At 41.8% G+C, this 20119-nt stretch overlaps 1 protein-coding gene across 1 annotated transcript in view; it reads left to right on the forward strand.

Annotated features, from left to right (window-relative positions):
• Window positions 1-2245: 2245 nt before the first annotated feature.
• The window catches only part of KIAA1217 (KIAA1217 ortholog), a 682726-nt gene continuing 664852 nt past the window's right edge, over window positions 2246-20119 (forward strand). Inside the window, exon 1 of the mRNA XM_044226903.1 lies at window positions 2246-2264. The gene's annotated coding sequence lies outside the window, so the exon portion shown is untranslated. The remainder of the gene's footprint in view (window positions 2265-20119) is intronic.

Raw genomic sequence — 20119 nt, forward strand, 5'->3', positions numbered from 1 at the left:
CACTATGGTGATCAGTCACTACAGTTTTATTATTGTAAGTCCTAAGATCTGAGAGTGCAAATCCTTTTACCTTTTCTGTCTTCAAGTGCTGTTCTTGGTTTTTGCTCTTCCATATACAGTCTGGAATTGACTTTCCAAGTTCTGTTGGAAAAAAAAAAAAACATGTCTGGAATTTTGATTGAATTGCATTTAATTCAGAGTTCAATTTGAGAAGAAACAAAATGTCTAAAAAATTGAGTATATTATTGTGACCCACGGACATGACATTTCTTTCTCTCTGAGTCCTTAGTCTCTTTCAAAAGAGTTGTGGTTTTTTTCCATGCATGTTTTGCACACATTTGTTAGGTTTATTCCAAAATTTTGTATATTGAAGGAAGATAGTCTCTTTTAAATTCTACCAGTGCTTCACATTTTAATAAGAATTTAGTCTCTTGCTTTTCAAATTTCCCTACCATTATCCACTCCGTCAGTGCACACACAGATTTACACTTCCATGAAATTAATCTGAAAGTTAACACACAATAAACAAATCTTTTGGAATAACACACCCTTTTTTTCAATAAATGTATGTTTTGCATTCTGTTTCAGTTACTATATAATATTAATTAAAATTATATTTGTTAGACTATATCATTTTTTTCATAACTATTAATGTATTTATTTAATTATCTCTTGGTAATTTAACCCGTTTCTATGTTTACTGGTAATTATTTTCTTTTAAATGCCTTCATTTTTTTTTAACTTAAATTAACCTCTTGGTGAGCTGGAATGTATCATCAGTCAGTTTTTGTAAAAAACTTATTGGGAGGTAAATTTATCAACTTTTTTCATCTGCTAGCTGATTTTTTTTTTTATAACATTCTTCATTTGCAGGGTAGTTACTTAACAGATGTTGTCCTAACATATGGATAGTACATAGATACTTATAAAAATCCTAAATCATAAACTTTTCTCCTCCATGTGCTATAAACGGCCTTATTGTCTGGCATTTATTATTATAGCAAAGATAATGGAAAAGAAACTGTAGTCAATTTTTTCCCCAGTTTGGTTGATTTTAGGAAACCTTAAAAATATTCCTTAAGTTTTGAATTTTTATGAGGCTATGTCATAATATTTATTTCTGTTCATTAAGTTTCTCTGGAAGATGTTAACCTATCAAGTTCTGATGTCAAGTTTGCTTTTTTTAGGTCTGGAATATTTTATCTTCTCCTTCCTTCTATTATTGTTTCTTGTCCATTTATTCTTTACAGGTGGGTTTCCTATCTAAGATTTGCCCTTCAAATATGCCATTTCTTTTGTGCATTTTTTTTTTACAACTTTATTCATTTGGCCTTTATTCTGGGAGTGCTTCTCAAGTTTATTCTCTATGATATGAATTGCTTTTATGTATACCTACTGATTTTATTTCATTTACTACATATTTCATTTTGCTATGCTTGTATCTTATTTCAAGTAGTTCTTATTTAATACATTCTTTTAACCTATTGGGCTCAAAAAGCAGATACTCTTAAAAATATTTTTCTGTTTCTTAAAGTCTGTGTGAGCGAGAGGATGAGGAGGAGGCAAGAGAGGGTTTTTCTTTAAGTCATATACTTTTCTTTTTTCTTTTTTTGTGGGGGGGCAAGAGAAATTTACAGATAGGTAATTGATTAATTTGGCACATACTTACTGAACACGTACTACATCCCAGGCACAGTTTTAGGCACTGGTGATAGAGCACACACACAGACACACATGCACACACACACACCCCCACTCTCAATGGAGGTTGTAGTCTGTTGGGGAGACACAGGCAATCAGCAAACAAAACGTTTATACATCAGTGGAGAGAAAAATAAGGTGAAGAAATGAGAGAGGAAGTGTTGCCTGGGGGTACATTTGGGCAGCTTTCATAATGGTAAAGGTAAAGATTTTTAGGGGAGGGGATTCCAGGTGGAAAAAACTGCTAGTCCAAAACCCTGCAACAGGACCATGCCTGGTATGTATGAGGACGGATAAGAATGCCCAGGTGACTTGAATTGAACCAGTGAGGGGCCCAGTAGCAGGACATGATGTCAGGAAGGCAACAGGGACCAGATCGCACAAGGCTCCTTGGCTTTGACTTCTGGCTTCATGAGATGGGCATGTAGCAGAGGATTTGAGAACAGAGGTGTGACATGATCTTACTTTTTTTTTTTTTTTTTAACAGGATCACTCTGGTTTCTTGGTTGGACACTGAGTGTAGAGGCCGGAAGACCAGCTGAGAAGCTGTTGCAGTGGCCCAGGTAAGGGATGCTGGTGACTTGGGCCAGGGGGTAAGCGGCAGAGAAGTGCCAGCTCTAGGTTGATTTTTTACATACTTTGAAGCAGAGATGACATGATTGGGTGAAGCTTTGGATGTCAGGTGGAAGAGAGAGAATTCAGGGTAAGTTCAAGTTCAAGGGTATTTGCTTGAGAAGTGAAACGGAGTTGCCACCTCTGAGCAGAAGACAAGAGAGAGGATCAGATTTGGGAAGAGGAGGCTTCTGTTTTACATGTCGTAGGTTTGAGCTGCCTCTTGGATATTGACATGCAGACGATTGGACTGGCCAGTGTGAGGTTGAGGCGAGAGGTTCGTCCAGAGAAATGACTTGAGAGTTACTGGTGGGTGAATGGTCTTTAAAACCGGAATTCCAGATGACACCAAAGGGGGAGCTGTAGATAAATAACTATGCTGATATTTCCGCCTGTAATTCACTTTTGAGTTTGACTTGTTGATCATTACTTATCTCTGCAGATAAGTAATGAGGAGATTGGCTTTAGGGAGATTGGCTTTAGGGCTTCTCCGGCATTTGTGAGCGTGTTGGGTTGTTCTGTGAACATAGAAGGTCCACGTGGGTCTGTGTGGGAGCAGATAAAGAGTGGGAGGTTTGTCCTCCCCTCTTTGCTGCTGAGTGCAGAGATTTTCTTGTAGACCTAAATTCTGTGTGCAGGTTGAGATGAAAAACATCTGTCGTACCTGGGATAAAAAAGACATTCGCAAATCCTGGTTCGTTCTGCTGGCTGTGGGTTGCCCACTCCTTCAGTCTGGTTGCTTAGCACGCTGGCCAGCCTCGGCTCTGTTGCTCTTCAGCTGGACCGCGGGGGTGAGCACCGCCCTCAGGCGTGTACCCCTGGACAAGGCATTTGTCCAGTGGTGGATGCAAGGCCCCTCGAGTCATTCCTGGGATTGATAAAAGGCTTTTGGAAAAAAGAAATCCCCTTTCCACTGGAATTACTTAATGGTTACAGTCCCCAAATTGACAGTTGTTACTCCCTGGCTACACAGAGGGAGCATGTTGATAGCAGGGGAGAATACAGCTTTCATAAAGAGGACGAGCGAGGTGAGAGATGGGAGAGAAAATGTGTCCTAACAATATTGTTTAAAGATCCTCCTCTGAGCCGTTGGATGGCTTCAAGCTTGCTTGTTTCCTTCCTTCTTTCCTTCCTCTGCTTTTCCTCTCCTTCCTTCCTTTCCTTTCCTCCTTGCCTCTCTTCGTTTCTTCCTTCTTTCTGGAATACGCTTTTTGGAATTGGCTTTCTGTACATTTGCAATTGGAATAGTTCTGATTTCATGCCCGTTCAGTCCTTCAGGCAATCCTCAGGCACAGGTGTGGGAAATAAAGGTCTTACAAATGGTTCATTGAATGAAAGAAGCACGTTCAGATGCTCAACTAAACTCTTTTTTTTCTGTATCTCAGAGATGCCGTCACTAAGTCGCATCCGGGTGGGGTTTTCTGCGGCGCGTAGGCTGGGGGAGCAGAGCCAGCTCCGGTCAGCTTGAACTGCCAGCCAAGACCGGAGTGGGAGTCCGTGGCGAATGAGTTTGTAGAAGTCCTTTCCTCCCTGTTTGCATTTTAGTGGAGGAGACAGATATTAAACAACTTATTTAAATAATAAAGCAGAGAAGGGGACAGGATGCTTAGGCCCAGTTATGGATAGGAAGAGCCACTCTGGAGAGAGGTCTTTGAAGATCGTAAGAGCAAAGTAAGCGTGTGAACATGTGGTCATCTGAGGGTATGCGGTCCAGGCAGAGGAAATAGGGCCCCGAGAGGGAATGAGCTTGTGTAAGCAGCTGCCAGAAGGCTGGTGGGGGGGCGGGGACCATGGTGAAGGAGGGGAAGAATGGCAGTCAGAGGTGTAAAGGGACCTGGTTCTGTCCAGCCTCAGGGTGTGAAGGTAAGAATCTGGGATGTTCTGAAGAGAGGACCTTCATGTGGGTAAAATTAGGGAGGGCTGCTGGGAGGAGGTGGCAGGGCCAACAATGCTGGCCTAAGCTCTTCCCATCTGGGCCTCTTTCTGCTTCACTGCAGCCTTGGCGGTTGGGGAGGAGGGGGCGTGGAACAGGGTCTACAGGCCACAGCAGGATGTTGGTATTTGTCCAAGAGCAGTGAGGAGCCATGGAAGGGTTTTAAGCTGTAACAGGGTATGGTTGGATTTTCATATCAGTATAGTACTTGGAATCAGAGGAAGGGAGCGTTATATAGTAGAAATCTCTGGTATTCCCCCCACCCTGAAAATATATTTAAGATTGAAAACAACAAATATAAAATTCCCTCTAATCCACACCTTTCCCCACCTCCTCAGAAAAAAAGAAACCAGACCACTTCTGAGTGTAATGAGGAGCCTTAGGTTGGCACTTTTTCTTTTTTTTTTTTTTTAAGATGTATTTATTTATTTGAAAGGGGAGGGGCATAGGGAAAGGGGGAGAGAGAGTCCCAAGCGGACTTCACGCTGAGCATGGAACCCTGACGTGGGGCTCGATCTCACAACCCTGAGCCCAACTCTAGACCCGGCACTCAACCCGCCGCACCACCCAGGCACCCCTGGACTGGCTTTGAACAGGGAAGTGATGTGATTCGATTTATACTTTAAAACCATCACTAATGTTAGGGGCTGACACTGTGGTCCAGGGGAGAGGCCGCGGTGACAGAAAGTCGCAGAAAGCGGGAGATAAAGCTGATGGGATTTACTGATGAAGTAGCCCTGGTGTTTGAGCAGGGGACAGTCTCGTATTGCCTGAGGGAGTCATTGTGCCTCTTTACAGATACGGGGAAGTCCCAGGGGCACATTTCCAGAGAGGCTGTAGAAGAGTTGTATTCGAGTGCCCTTTGTGCTCACATAATGTGGCTGTGCGGAGCTGATCCAGATGTCCCGCTGGAAGGGCATGTCTGCTGTGTGGATTTGTCTGGAGCTCTCGGGAGAGGCCAGAGAAGGAGATACTTGAAGAAGTCAGCGGCCTGCAGGTGGATATAAGACAGTCCAATGGGTTGCGAGGTGCTAGGGTGTGAGCTTGGGGAAGTTGGAAGCCTGAGCTCCTGAAAGAAGAGGCTTCTGGGGGCGCCTGGGTGGCTCAGTGGGTTAAAGCCTCTGCCTTCGGCTCAGGTCATGATCCCAGCGTCCTGGGATCGAGCCCCACATCGGGCTCTCTGCTCTGCGGGGAGCCTGCTTCCTCCTCTCTCTCTGCCTGCCTCTCTGCCTGCTTGTGATCTCTGTCTGTCAAATAAATAAAATCTTTAAAAAAAAAAAAAAAAGAAGAGGCTTCTGGACTTGAGAAGGACTGCCACAAAGCTGGACACTAGGGCTGTGTGGCGCCCTGGGGACCAGGTGCATGAGTGTTTCAGGAGAAGGGGGTTTGTATAAAATACTGCTGAGTGTCCAGGTATAATCAGTGGGACATGAGTCATTGGACTTGCCTTTATCATCATACAACATCAAGGCCAAGTTTTGAAAGACATGGAAGACACTCCAGCCAGAGACTGGTTCTCGACCAAGCACAGAAGGGGCAGTCCCTGCTCTGTGTCAACCACTAGGTTGGACAGGACGTCCAGAAGCTGCCGGAACCCAGTCCGGCTCTGGAGCAGTATTATAAGTGATGAGTTGACTTATCTGGTATAAAAGCCAAAATGGCACCCCTCATGCTGTGGTGGGGAAAAACACAGGATGCTGGGAGTTTCAGTAAGAGTGAGATTATTTTATTACTTCTGTGTAATTAATGTTTAAATGTGAGCCACCCAGGAAACGTGAATGTTAAGTTCGGTACCAAACTGAAGCTGCTGCCCCTGCCCAACCCCCCAACACGGCTCTGCGGGCTCCAGGCGACAGATGAACTTTGCAAAAATCAGGGCGTGGTTATGGTAGTTCTTAGCATGGTCTGTTGGCAATCCCGTCCAACATCTATTTCCACGATTAGCTCAGATTTATTGTTTCTTTTGCAAATCACCACATGATATGTGCTGAAGTCAGTCCGGAGCATTTAAATGGATTTGACATGTGATGGTTTGGAAAGTTTGGGAGGCATCTTATTAGGACATTTCAGTGGAATAAATTAATAGCCACTTGAACTATTTTGAAGACAGCACAATTCCATTCCCTCTTAGGGAGGAAGGATCTAAGGATTAGAGGTAACAAGGGTGATTATGATATAAACAGTTGTAGTTGTAGAGCGCACACCCAGCTACGTGGAGAGAAATGACCAGGACTTACCTCATGAGCACTGCACTACATGTTTTTATATTTTGGAGTTCTCATATTTGAGGCTTATATCTGGTTTATGAGCCAACTAATCTCTGGAGAGTAGCCGCTACTGAGCTGTCCAGTGCTGTCAGCCTGTTTACAAATTGCATTTTTATTTATTTTTATTTTTTTTAAGATTTTGTTTATTTTACAGAGAGAGACACAGCAAGAGAGGGAACACAAGCAGGGGGAGTGGGAGAGGGAGAAGCAGGCTTCCCGCCAAGCAGGGAGCCCCATGCAGGGCTTGATCCCAGGACATTGGGATCACACCCTGCGCCGAAGGCAGATGCTTAACAACTGAACCACCCAGGTGCTCCTACAAATTGCATTTTTAAAGACTGGTACTGAGAGAATAGAACCAGTAAAACCTGAACCTTCTCATAGTTAGCTCAGTTTTCTCGAACACCTTTCATTGGGCTGATGTCTGAATATTTGGTTAATATGACCCTGTTTTTGATGTGTCCTTTCTAATCTTCAGAAGAAATTTAAATATCTCTGGGAACACAGTTAAGGGAGTAATTAACTTTTGCTGGCAGGGGTTAGGAAAGACTTCAGAAAACATGTAACATTTGAGAGAAGGCTGGAAGAACGGGTAGTTTTCTGATAGAAAAATGGAAGAAAGCACCCCACACAGAGGGGAAGCAGGAGCAAAGGCGTGACCGTATGGAAGGGCCCAAAGGCACTTAGATCCAGGCCAATCCCAATGAGCGAATGAATACTTTGGAATGAAGAACTTTAAAGACAGGATCAGACCTTTGTGGTGTCCACGGTTTCTGGTTAGCAAGTACGGGAGCTGCTAGGTGGCCTGCTGTCTCTGGGGCAGGATTGATTGCCGCTTCCTACTGTGGCACTCTCCTGCTGCTTTGACATTTTCATGAACTCAGCAGAGGATGCAAACTGGTATGGCTCAGAACTAAGGATTGATTTTCATTCCCAGGAAGGTTTGTAGGGGACTTCTGGAGCCAGCAGAACTGGGCGATTTCCCCGAGAACAGGTTAAGGAGGTACCAGGGGTAGGTGCCTAGGGTCCGACTTCCAAAGACCAGGCTTTCCTTGATAGCTGTTAACCCAAGTGGGGGTCCTACCCAGGTGTATCATGAAGGGTGTCAGGGGAGGGGCAGGGATAACCAGTTCCTCCAGTGCTGGGAAGTATGTGGGAGACGCCGTCATGGACATGAATATGAGTATGGGCATGCTAAGACTGGAGACTTTCCCATCGAGATCAGAATACCCCTGTATTAGTCAGGGTTCTCCAAAGACAGAGAATCAATACATGTGTGTGTGTATGTGTGTTTGTGTGTATATAGAGAGAGGGCAATTTTAAGGAATTGGTTCATGTGATTGCTGAGACTGGCAAATCCAAAATCTACGGGTCAGACAGAAGACTTAGGACTGAGCTCATACTGCAGTTCTTATTTGAAGGCTGTCATCTGATGAAGTTCCATCTTGTTTGGGGGAGGTCAGTCGTTGTTTCTTTAAGCTCTTCAACTGATTGGACGAGGCTCACCTATGTTATGGAGGGTAATCTGCTTTACTCAATGTTTGCTGTTTTCATTATTAATATTTGGGTGCTTTGGTGGTACATTTTGTTGAGCATCTGACTCTTGATTTTGGCTGGGGTCATGATCTCAGAGTCGTGGGATCAAGCCCTGAGTTGGGCTCTGTGCTTAGCCAGGAATCTGCTTGTCCCTCTACCACCCCTCCACCCTTCTTCCCCGCTCTCTCTCTCTCTCAAGTAAATACATAAAATCTTTAAAAATAAAATTAAAAAAATACCAATATCCAAAAAACATCCTCACAGAAACATTCAGAATAATGTTCGACAAAATATCTGGGCACCATTAACCATCACAACCTCTAACAACTGATACAGAATGAGGGCACTCTGTTAGAACTCAGGATCCATCTATCATCTTTTTGCCAACAGCAGGGATTCTTTATTATTTTTTCCAAGTTGCTGTGTCCCCAGTACAAATAGTATTCCCTGGCACATACTAAATGCTTAAGAAGTGTTATATAAATGAATGAATAGTAGAATAAACACTTGATTTCAGTTATTTAGAAACATAGGACCTGATGGTTCCTTCCATCCTTCCCACAATGTGCAAACATAATACGATCGCACTGAGCTGCTCTGTATGTCGGGCTTGACCCTGTGCACCTTCCCTGACGTAAATTAGGCATCTGTGGAAATTGATTGTGACTTTTTTCATGTTGCTGATTACCATGCAGACACTGGGACTAGATTTCCTGCATCATGGTTTGGCAGGTTGCACTGAGCAGCTCTGCACTCATTGAGAGACCCCAGTGAACATTGTGGAATTTCAGTGATTTTAGGTGTGTATATTGTAGCGCTTTGAAACACAAACCCAGCAGAGCTGGTAAGTGACGGCTGCTTGTAACTGTACCTGGCCCACAGATCATGGGAAGCCTTGGAACATAAGATGGGCAAATGGGGAAGCTCTCGTAGAGCCCACGGTGAAATGAGTAGTAAGTTGCAGCCAGTGTGTGTATGGTTAAGCCCAGGGAGAGCACGCTGGCAAGAGGAAGTTCATCAGGCAGTGAATGCCAGTGCGAAGGGCAGTGAATAAAAACATCTGCTTCTGATTTTGTCTACAAGTGAATGAAGAGAAGCCTGACGCATGCTTGTATTTCTCTTGTGGTTCCGATTTCCCCATTATTTTGCACCCCTTGCCAACACTGATATTATTCTGAGGACTGCACTCAACAGTCACACACCCTGTTCCCTGCTCCATTCACCTACATCCCAGATGGGTGTTTGGGGCCGAAGTGTGTGTTCACCTTTTCTACCTGGGGTGGCTACATTATCTGTATGGATCAGAATTTGAGTGAGAACTTCTGTGGGCAAACAGAGGAACTGGGGGATGGACTAGGGGACCATTGTCTGCCAGCTGCAGTGGGGAAGGAGTCTGAGGATGGTTTTGGAAGGATGAAACAGAGTGCCAAAGATTATTTGTTTGGTTGGAGTGGAGGAAAGGGAAAGGCAATCGGCACAGCAGGAAAGCTGGCAGAAGGCCTTGAAGCCACCAGAGGAAGCCACTTAGGAAGAAGCTAAGATTCTAGGGCCCAGAGGACCGTTCTGACTCATAAGAATATGTCTTTTGGAGGGCACTTTATAGTGTGTAGCACTCAGCTCATAGGAATGTGATCTGATCCAAATATTTGGCGAGAAAAAGACCTCTTGTGTCTCTGCAGATGAAACTAGCAAGAAACAAGGGGTTGGCTGAGGGGATGGCAGTAGCTAGAGTTTTGTCTTGAGGAATAAAAGAGAAAAGAAGGCCATGAAGGTGTTGCGGGAAGCACTGGCATTTTAGTTCTTTCAGAATTTGGATCAGGATAGTGATGCGTCTTTTATTTTCTGGTCGCCTGACCCTGGGTGACAGGGGTGGTGCTCAGGGGTTTTATGAGGTGAGCAGCATGGTGGGTTAGGACTGTGGTCTTCAGGCAAATATCCTACCAATACAACTGTAGATCGACATCTTGGGTGAGGCCAGAACATGTCAGGATGGGCCAACTACGGAGACCATGGTAGTGGAGATAATGATGGATGCAAATTCCTTGTTAAGAAAGTATCAAAACTGGACCCGAAGGGGAGAGTCACATATCGTGAGGAAAATGATGAAGATGAGCATCAAGGAGATACAAAGGTTCAGAAGATACCAGGGTCAGAAGTGGGTTCTTTTAGAACCACAGTCTGGAACCGTCTGGCTCCTTTGCAAAAGGTCCACCTTCCTCCTGAGCACCAGGGCTGTTTCAGTAATGGGCATTGGGGAAAAAAATCCCCATGCCTCCACTGTCCTATGCTCAGATTCCCTGGGCCCCCAGTCTAACCAAGTCTAGGCTGGTTTTGTTATGAGAACCAAGTGCCGGAAGCTACCATCGTATTGCACATTTTAATTCTCCAGGAAGCCCCATTAATCAGGACCTGCCCATTTGGGATGAATTCCACTGGAAACCCCAAGTCCTGTTAGCCAGTTCCTCCAGGATGCACGTCCGATGTTTTTAGTTGCGCTACAAATGGAAGTCCCTACAGCGCGTGTTGCCTCTTCTGGGCAGTCCAGCCTGCTCTGGACTTCCTCCTTCTGGCCCAGCCTCCACCACTGCCTCCCTCCAAAACCTGTGCACTGAGCCTTATGGAGAACCAGTTTCCTCGTGAACAAAAGTCCCTTCTTTTGCTCTCCTCTTCAGTGGAACAAATTACTTTGGGTCTTTTTTTTTTTTTTTTTTAAGTATTTTTTTTTTTTTTCTTTTTGAAAGAGAGAGCTAGCGAGCACAAGCAGGAGAAGTGGCAGGCAGTGGGAGAAGCTCACTCCCCGCTGAGCCGGCAGCCTGTGCAGGGCTCCCCGGGATCATGACCTGAGCCAAAGGCAGCCACGCAATGGACTGAGCCACCCAGGTGCCCCTACTTTTGGGTCTTAACTGACATTTTCCTCCATCTCAAGGCTTTCACATGTCCAGCAGGCTCCCTACTATAGGTTTTGGGAGAGCAGGAAGCACATGTGGATTCATTTATCCAGAATCTTCCTGGCATCTAGCACAGCTCCCAAAGTAGCAGCTACTGAAGAAATACTTCTTGAATGAATGAATGAATGAAAGAATGAATGTAGAATTTGCTCATTTGTTCACAGTGATGTTCTGAGAGCCAGGAGTAGGGGTTGAGACCCCTTTGTTTTCCCATCGCTGTCAACAGCTGTCCTCACGTCTGTCCCTCATGTCATCAAGTGTTTGTTCTCTGGGTCCTGCCTCACTGCTGCACCAGGTCTGGAGTAATTTCAGTGATTATGCCACAACTGACAATTTTGTTCTCGTGGGCGGAAATTTCTAGAAGTGGACATTCACAGTTCATGAAAATGTTCTTTATACTCGTCTCCAATCCCTCATCTCCAAGTGCAACCTAATTCAGTCCAGTTGAGCATTTGTACAACCAAGATTCCCAACTCATCTGTCATCCTTTTTTTATTAAATCCCTTGCACTTTTCTATTTCGGTTGACAACTTGGCAGCTCTTGCCAGTTGCCAGCTCTTGCCATGACTGCTGCCTTCTTGAAGTCTTTGATCTTGGTTTTCTCTCTACGTACTTCTGCAGTTTCTTTTTTCTTCTCCTTCTTTATTCTTTTCCCTCTTTGCCCATTTCTAAAATGTGGGTGCTTTCTTAGTGTTTAGTCTTCTGAGCTTTTTTCCATTAATCTTAAAATTTCTACCTGCGCTATCTCTGCCACCCCTTGAATAATCATTTGTATTGGAGATGTGTCTTCCAAATATAGATCCTCCTCCCACCCGCTTGTGAGGTCCAGATAGGTATCTCATTGTTCTGCACTAACTATGCATTTGACCTTAAATGCAGCTGGTTATAAATTGAACACATCATTTCCCAACCATCTCTCCAAATTTGTTTTGTTCCTTCTTTTTCTTTGGTAACCTTCCTTGTATGTCTTGATTCTATTTCATTCTCTTGAATTTTGCTCCCATAGCCTTCTGGCCATCAGCATTTATTGCCTGCGATAGTGCAGTCCTCTTAAGCTGCTTTCCAGGTATCTACTCCTAAGTGCATCCCATATAATATCCAAACTGTCATCTTTCTTTTTTTTATTAAAAAAATTTTTTTTAAGATTTTATTTATTTATTTGACTGAAAGAGAGAGAGCACAAGTAGAGCAGGCAGCAGAGGGAGAAGGAGACGCAGGCTCCCTGCTGAGCAGAGAGCCTGACGTGGGGCTCCATCCCAAGATGTTAGGGCCATGACCTGAGCCAAAAGCAGACGCTTAACTGACTGAGCCCCCCAAACCTCCCAGCTCTCATCTTTCTAAAATAAAAATCTGATCATGTCATTCTCCTACTTAAGACCCTTCACTACCTCTGCATTGCCCTTAGTAAAAGTCTAAACTTTTGGCATCACCTGAACAATCTTTCAAAATCTAACCCAGAGTATACTTGCTGAATAAATGAATGACTAATTTAAGAGCGTGAATGAGAAGCTGTGACAGACTAATGGTGGCGTAAATGCAGGAGGGTTCCAGTAGCAGCATCCTGGTGGCAGAATTAACTTGGTCTTGTTTTATATTAACGTTAATACGTTCAAGTGCTTTGTGAGCTGGGAAATGCTCGAGGTTTAATGCTTCATCAGCAAGCATGCACCTTGTCTTTCTTCCCCATAACGAGCCAGCGCTGGAGTGCTGTGTGCTGTGTGCGGCGTCCCGTTCCCAGGAACGGATGTATTGTGGGGGAGGTTTGTTCATTCACAGATTTTAATAATTTAAACCAATGAGAGTTGTGTGTGCTGAAGCATTTTGAAATGTAAGCGGAAACCGTGTCTTCTCATTCCCACTTCCCCGCATTATGAGTCATGAGGTCCTTACAGGAGCTAAAATGTCTTTCGGATAATGGGACACCATTTCTCCATCTCTTCCCTAAGTGCCCTTGAATTTACTTTCAGTATGAAAAAAAAATTCTCAATTTCATCCCATTTTACCGTGATTGATGAAATTAATTTGTCAGTGTGGCTAATGGTCTTGCAAATCAAATAATTTCCTTGGTTTAGCAGATCTTGTTGAAGAAAAATGTGAAGAAGGAGTTTTAACCTCCTGGCTTGCTTTACTATATTCAGAGACGTCTCCAGGGGCCTTCCTGTCAGATTATGTGTCTTGAAAGTATTTGTGACTAATTACGGGCAATGGAAACTCAGGTTACAGGTTTTGAAAAATGTTCAGAGGAGGGAACATCAGCAGATATATTTTATTGTGTCTCCTCTTTAAATAAATTTTCTGGAAAATTTTCTTTACAGGTGAAAAGTGGGTCTGTTGTGTTATTACTTGTTTTGCTTTTGACAGAGGATTCTGTGTTCACATGCCTTCGGTTAGAGGGAAGACAGAGGCAGTTTGTGGGTGTTTGTGAACCCTTGCTAGAGCCAGCTGGATGCTGGCTATCCATGTTTAATTATCCTATGGTGTATGGTAAGCACAAGATAGTTTTCATAAAGAAACAGATTGAATTTCACTGTGAACATTCTCATCAATTCCTGAAATCTCAGAATGTCATTAATTAGCAGTTGGAAGTGTTGTGCTGTGTGTCAGGAACGATTTAATGAATTGAAAGAGTATTAACTTTGACTTTTGTTTTTGTTTTTTGTTTTGGTTCCTAAGACATTTACATTTTATTTACTCTTTAGCTGTGGGCTTAAGCGAGCCTTTTTCTTTTCTTTTCTTTTTTTTTTTATTAAGGGTGGAAATCATTGAACAAAATATTTGTTTGCTTCAAAGGTAGGTTTATTTTATCACTTTGAATTGCATGGGGGGAAATTATAATTTGATCCAAATGTTAATTGAATGCTGAAGAATTGTTTGTCAAAATTTGACTATTTTTAACCACCTTGATATAAGCTCTAATTAAAATAACCACATATGACATTCACCTTTATTTTCATTAAATCAGAATTAAGAAGCGTGTTATAGATATAATTTTCCACTATTCATGCAATATTGCACTTTCTCTGTTTCCCTGAGGTAGTTTATGTTTGATTACATGGATTTTGAAATGGTTTTTCGTCCTCTTATATCAAAAGCATTAGTTATGACATGTTACTAATGAATGTAAGCATAAAGGAGAGACATTTTTATTAAATCCTAAGTATTAGATTTTGTTCAGTGCCTTTAGGTTGTTGGCTACTAAAAAAAACTCATCATGAGCCAAATAAATGGGTTATTTGCTGGGTGCCTTCAGTGGGTAGGCCCTGTGCTAACCTATGTATGCTACAGACATTATTGCGTTAAACCATATAAGAACCCTATAAAGTACTGTCATCTCCACTTTTCTTAGAAGGAGCTAAGTCACAAAGAGGTTGAGTACCTAACCCAGGTTTGCCTGTTGATGGGTTTGGGATCATAGATCTTTAACATTAATGATAAATGCTCTGCAAACCTATTCACCAGTTTAATGCTTCTTACTTTTTAAGGGAGCTCAAATCTTATGTAGAAAGTATTTTTGCCTATTTGAAAAAGATTACAGATTTGATATACAGTGGTGCCAATGAAGAAGATAATAGAGGAACAGTAATAGAGGAAAAACTAGCTAACACCAGTGTCACTGGTTATAATCAGAGTGCCCATGTTTCATCATTTAAAAGGCTTGCAGAAGGGAAAGATAAAATCCTCAGTACAAGAAATAAGAGATCATTGTACCCAAAGAAGTATGACCACTAAACTCAACAATTAATGGAAATAATTTGAGAGCTGTGGGTTGTAACATGTTCTGTTTGTTATGCCTACTTCATCTGTACATTTGCTTAGGAACATAACCAAAAGTCGAATAGCTATCCGTCTGTTTCTTGGCTGAAGTAACATCATAGTTTTAGAAAATTTAGGATGCAAGCTGGGAATTAAATTTGGAGTTTTGCAGTTTGCATGCGGCTGAGTTGACCCAACTCTCTGTAATGTACTCTCCAAAACAGTTGAGAACAGAAATCTCATGATTGAAGCAAGAGTTGTCCGCGCTTCCAGGTTCTAGAAGAATGTTGGTGAATAGAATGGCGGTCTACTCCACAATAAGCAAATTCATCTTTTTTAATGATTGAAAGAACCATATGTCCAACCTCTAAATTAATCCCAAGAGCTGATCAATGAAAACTAATAAAGATCTTCTGATATGCCAACCTGAGTTTTAAGACATCTGTGTTTCAGAACATAAAGGAAATTATAGATCATAAAACTTTCAACTCCACCTTTGCAGCTTAATTACTCTGTTCCCTCCTTGTTTTCCTGGCAAACTGCTGCTCACCTGCAAGACCCAGCTTAAGTGTCCTCGTCTATGAATTCTCTCCCCAACTATTGGCTCACTCTTCCGTCCTCCCTGCCCCCATCAGAGTTAATGCCTCCCAGATGTCCCCTCTACTGTTGAATGACCAGTCTTCCTGGGTATTTCCTTTGCTGAGCTGGGAGTGCCTGGGAAGGAGTGGGATTCATTTCAGAAACTTCAGGGTATGGACAGTGCCTGGAACATAAGAGGTACTCAGTGTTTGTTGAACAAATGAATCGGTGACACAAGGTAGCCAAAATGTGTGTGTGTGTGTGTGTGTGTGTGTGTGTGTGTATAATGGAGACAATCATATCAAAGGAGAGAGAGAAAAGGAAGGAGAAGTTAGTTTCCCAGAAGAAGTACAAAGACAAAAGAATCCTATTACTGATTCATCTCTATTTTAAAGAAATGTGGTGATGGCTCCTGGCACATGTGACCCATGGGAAGAGTTTCTTCAGAATGAACCTTCCCTAAAATGTACTTTCTGTGTTCTGCCCAGGGACCTTCCCAGTATTTTCCCAGATAGCCTAACAGACAGACTCTCCTCCTTTCCCCTTACAATCTTTGATGAATCTTGTTGGATATTCTGATCCTTTAATAGGGGACAGTTGAGGCCTGGGGGGAGGAGGTGGTAGATGTCAAGGCTGCTGCCTCCATATCATCCCCCTCCCCTCTCTCTCCCTTTTTCCTTAATGTCCCCGTGTCCCAAGGATATAGCATCCCTTCCCTTGTGATTCTGCTCTCCATCTTCTCTTTGGGGCCCTTGAAATCTGACATTCGACTTCCGAATGCTCCTTCTTTGTTGCATTCTCATGTTTCCTTAATCTCTGGGGGAAGGAGTTGTTGGGTCCATTGTACATTTCCTACAATTTTTTTGTGTGAGGATTGCTGATTCTTTGCATTTGTGAGCCATAATAGGTGGTATTTAATTGCTGCATTAAGAGGAATAGAATCAAAGGGAAAGGAATTTTAAAATACCATTGGTAAGTGATTTAGAACCATGGGATTATCAAAACAATAATTAAATACAAACTGAATTTCATCCTCATTATACAAATACTCAGGCAAATCACAGGCTGTGTAGCCGCCAGGGTTGATGCTTCCGATCCAGAGGTCTGCAGCTGCACCACCCCCATCCAGACTCTTGGAGGCCCAGCTGCCTCAGGCTGTGGCCCACATTCTTTCCCGAGCTGCAGTGCAAATGGAACAAAAAAGTTGGGAAAAGAAAATAGCTTGGATCCTTGGCAATGGCTAAGAGAAGTTAAAATCCTGAAGAAATCTTCAGAAGCCAAATCTATGGGTAGAGAGATAAATTTTTAAGAGTATATATGCAGTTCCTAACCATGGATCTTTTGGCATGATCCGCTGGATGGAGACTCCTGGTGTAGTCCCAGTGCAGTTGAGTAATTCAGTTTTATTATCCATCTGGCCATACAATTTTCTTCCGAGTCTCTCCATCTCTGTCATCTTCCGTGATCATAGTAGTCCCTAATAGCACTAAAGTTCAATACCTCTGTGATCCTGTTGGTAGGAGTATCCAGAATGTGCAGTGCAGGGATTAATGGAGATTATCTTTTCTCCCCAGGGGCCTCGAGTGAGGAGTGAAATACTTATAGCTATGTGAATGTGAAGCAACAACAGATGAGGAATGAACAGGGAGGAGAAACAGAAAATAATAAGCCTAGAGTGGAAAGTTTTAATATGTTTTGTAGAAAGTACAAAGACCAGCAGGAAAAAATATAGAAAAGTCAGTAGTCCACATAAGAAGTGTGGCTGTGCCGTGTGTCACTGAGAGAGCGTGATGGACTGATTGGGAGCTGATGATTACAAAAAGGATTTCAACTTACCTCAAGTAACCATGTTATTTGGTTACTTCTGTCATTTACGATTATGAAGCAGTACGTTATCACATTGATACTTCCTTTTACTTTCTGTTGGCTCACGTGGATTCATATTACCTGTGGTTATTATGTGATTTTGAGGCCTGCTTTAAAGAAGTGTAAGGTTAAAAAAAAATGGATATCTTTTGAATTCGTGTTTTCATTTTCTTTGGCTAAATACCCAGATGTGGAATTACTAGATTGTATGGTACTTCTATTTTAGTTTTATTGCAGCATTATTTACAATGGAATGATGAAGGGTCAAACAAGATGTGGCATGTATATACAAGGCAATATTAATGGAATATTACTCAGCCAAAAAAAGAATGGATCAAATCATACATTCATAACAACATGGGTGGACCTAGAGTGTATTATGCTGGATGAAATAAACTCAGACAGAAAGACAAGTACCAGAGTTTTCACTTGTATGTAAAATCAAAACAACAAAAAAAATGAATGACCAAACAAAGATACTGACTCCTAACTGTAGAGAACAAACTGGTGGTTTCCAGAGGGGAGAGAGGCTGGGAAGCAGATCAAACAGGTGATGGACATGAAGAAGTATAAACTTATAGTTATAAAATAAATAAGTTATGGGGATGAAAAATACAGCATCGGGAATATAGTCAATAATACTGTAATAACTTTGTATGGTGACACAGATTGTAACTATACTTACCATAGTGAGCATTTTATAATGGGTATAATTGGTGAATCGCTATGTTGTACACCTGAAACTAATGTAATAGTGTCAACTATGTAGGCTTCAATTAAAAATTTAGAAAAGAACAAAAAAGTAGAAACCTATAGATAAATAAGAATTAATGTGGGTTAATATTTTAAAAAGTAATATTGGGAATGCTAAAGGTAAATTTTGATGGTCAAATATGTGGTGTCTGTAGTGTTTGTTAAAAGATTGCTGTCGATTTTTAGATTATAAGGTTTGAATTTTTTTTTTTTTTTACATTTTCCAGTTTTAATTGGAAAATACACATGACGTAGAATTTATCTTAACCATTTTTAAGTGTACAGGTTGGCGGCATGAATACAGTCATATTGCTGTGCAGCCATCTCCCCTGTCCGTCTCCAGAGCGGTTTTTATCTTGCAAAAATTAAACTCTATACTTATTAGACAGTACTCCCCATTTCTTCCTTCCCCCAATCCCTGGCAGCCACCATTCTACTTTCTCTGTGATTGTGACTGCTCCTAGTCCCTCTTGTCGGTGGAATCATATGGTATTTGTCTCTTGACTGGCCTAGTTCACTTAGCATCATGTCCTTAAGTTTCATCCATGTTGTGGTACCCAGCAGGACTTCCTTCTTTTATTAAGGTTGAATAGTATGCCATTGTGATTCTAATACCACATTTTGTTTATCTGTTCATTGGACACATGATGTGTTTCCACATTTTAGCTACTATGAATAATGTAGCCTGAACATGGGTATACAGATGTCTCTTCCAGACCCTGCTTTCAATTCTTTTGGTTATATATCTAGAATAGGAATTACTAGATTATATGGTCATGCTATTTTAAATTTTTTGAAGAGACACCGTACTGTTTTCTATAATGGTTGTACCATTTTAAGTTCTTATTAACAATGCACAAGGATTCCTTTCTCCACATCCTTGCCAAAACTTGCTTTCTGTTTTTTTTTTTTTTCCCCTAAATGTAATCGTCATTCTGATGGGTCTGAGGTGATATCTCATATAGTTTTGATTTGCATTTCCTTTGTGATTAGTAATGTCGAGCATCTTTCCATGCTTATTGTCCACTTGTTTATCTTCTTTAGAGAAGTGTCTATTCAGATTCTTTGGCCATTTTTGAAATAGGTTGTTTATTTTTTTTGGTGTTGAGTTGAGTAATTCTCTTATATGTATGATTTGAAAATACTTTCTTCTGTTCTGTGTGTTGCCTTTTTTTTCTGTTGATTGTGTCTTCTGAGGCACATTTTAAAATTTTCACCAAGTCCAATTTGTTTACTTTTTCTTTTGCTGTCTGTGCCTTTGGTATCCAATCCAAGAAATCTAATATTGTGAAGCTCTTGTTCTCTATTGTCTCCTAAGAGTTTTTTTGTTTTTGTTTTTGTTTTTTCCTATTTTGGGGTTTCACATCTGGGTCACAGATCCATTTCAGGTTGAATTTTGTATACAGTATTAGCTAAAGGTCCAGCCTCATTTGTTTGCATATGGAAACACAGTTTTCTGAGCACCATTTGCTGAAAAGATTTCTGGTGGTCTTGACGTCCTTTGTCAAAAATCATTGGACCACACATGTGCAGGTTTATTTTTGGACTCTCTCCTATATCTTTGGTATATCTGTTTATCTGTATATCTCTTTACTTTAAAGGTAAGGTACCACACTGTTTTGATTACTGTAGTTCTTTTTTAAAAGATTTTATTTATTTATTTGAGAGAGAGAGGGAGAGAGAGAGAGATTGAGGGGAGAGGTCAGAGGGAGAAGCAGACTCTCTGCCAAGCAGGGGGCCTGATGTGGGACTCGATCCCCGGGCTCCAGGATCATGACCTGAGCCGAAGGCAGTTGCTTAACAACCTGAGCCACCCAGGTGCCCCTGATTACTGTAGTTTTGTAGTAAGTTGTAATCAGGAATTTTGAGAACTCCAGTTTTGTTCTTTCAGAATTGTTTTGGCTATTCAGGGTCCCTTGTGATTCCATGTGAAGCTTAGGATGGATTTTTCTATTGTAAAAAATGTCTTTAGGATTTTGATATGGATTGCACTGAATCTGCAGATTGCTTTGAGTAGTATTAACAACACTGTTAAGTCTTCCAACCCATGAATAAATGGAATGTCTTTTCATTTGTTTATGTCTTGTTTAATTTCTTTAAGAATGTTTTATAGCTTTCCTTGAACAAGTCTTTCAGCTCTTTTGTTCAGTTATTAAAAGGAAATTCTTTCT

This window comes from Neovison vison, chromosome 12 (genome assembly GCF_020171115.1).
Source record: "Neovison vison isolate M4711 chromosome 12, ASM_NN_V1, whole genome shotgun sequence".
NCBI classification, from domain to species: Eukaryota; Metazoa; Chordata; class Mammalia; order Carnivora; family Mustelidae; genus Neogale; species Neogale vison.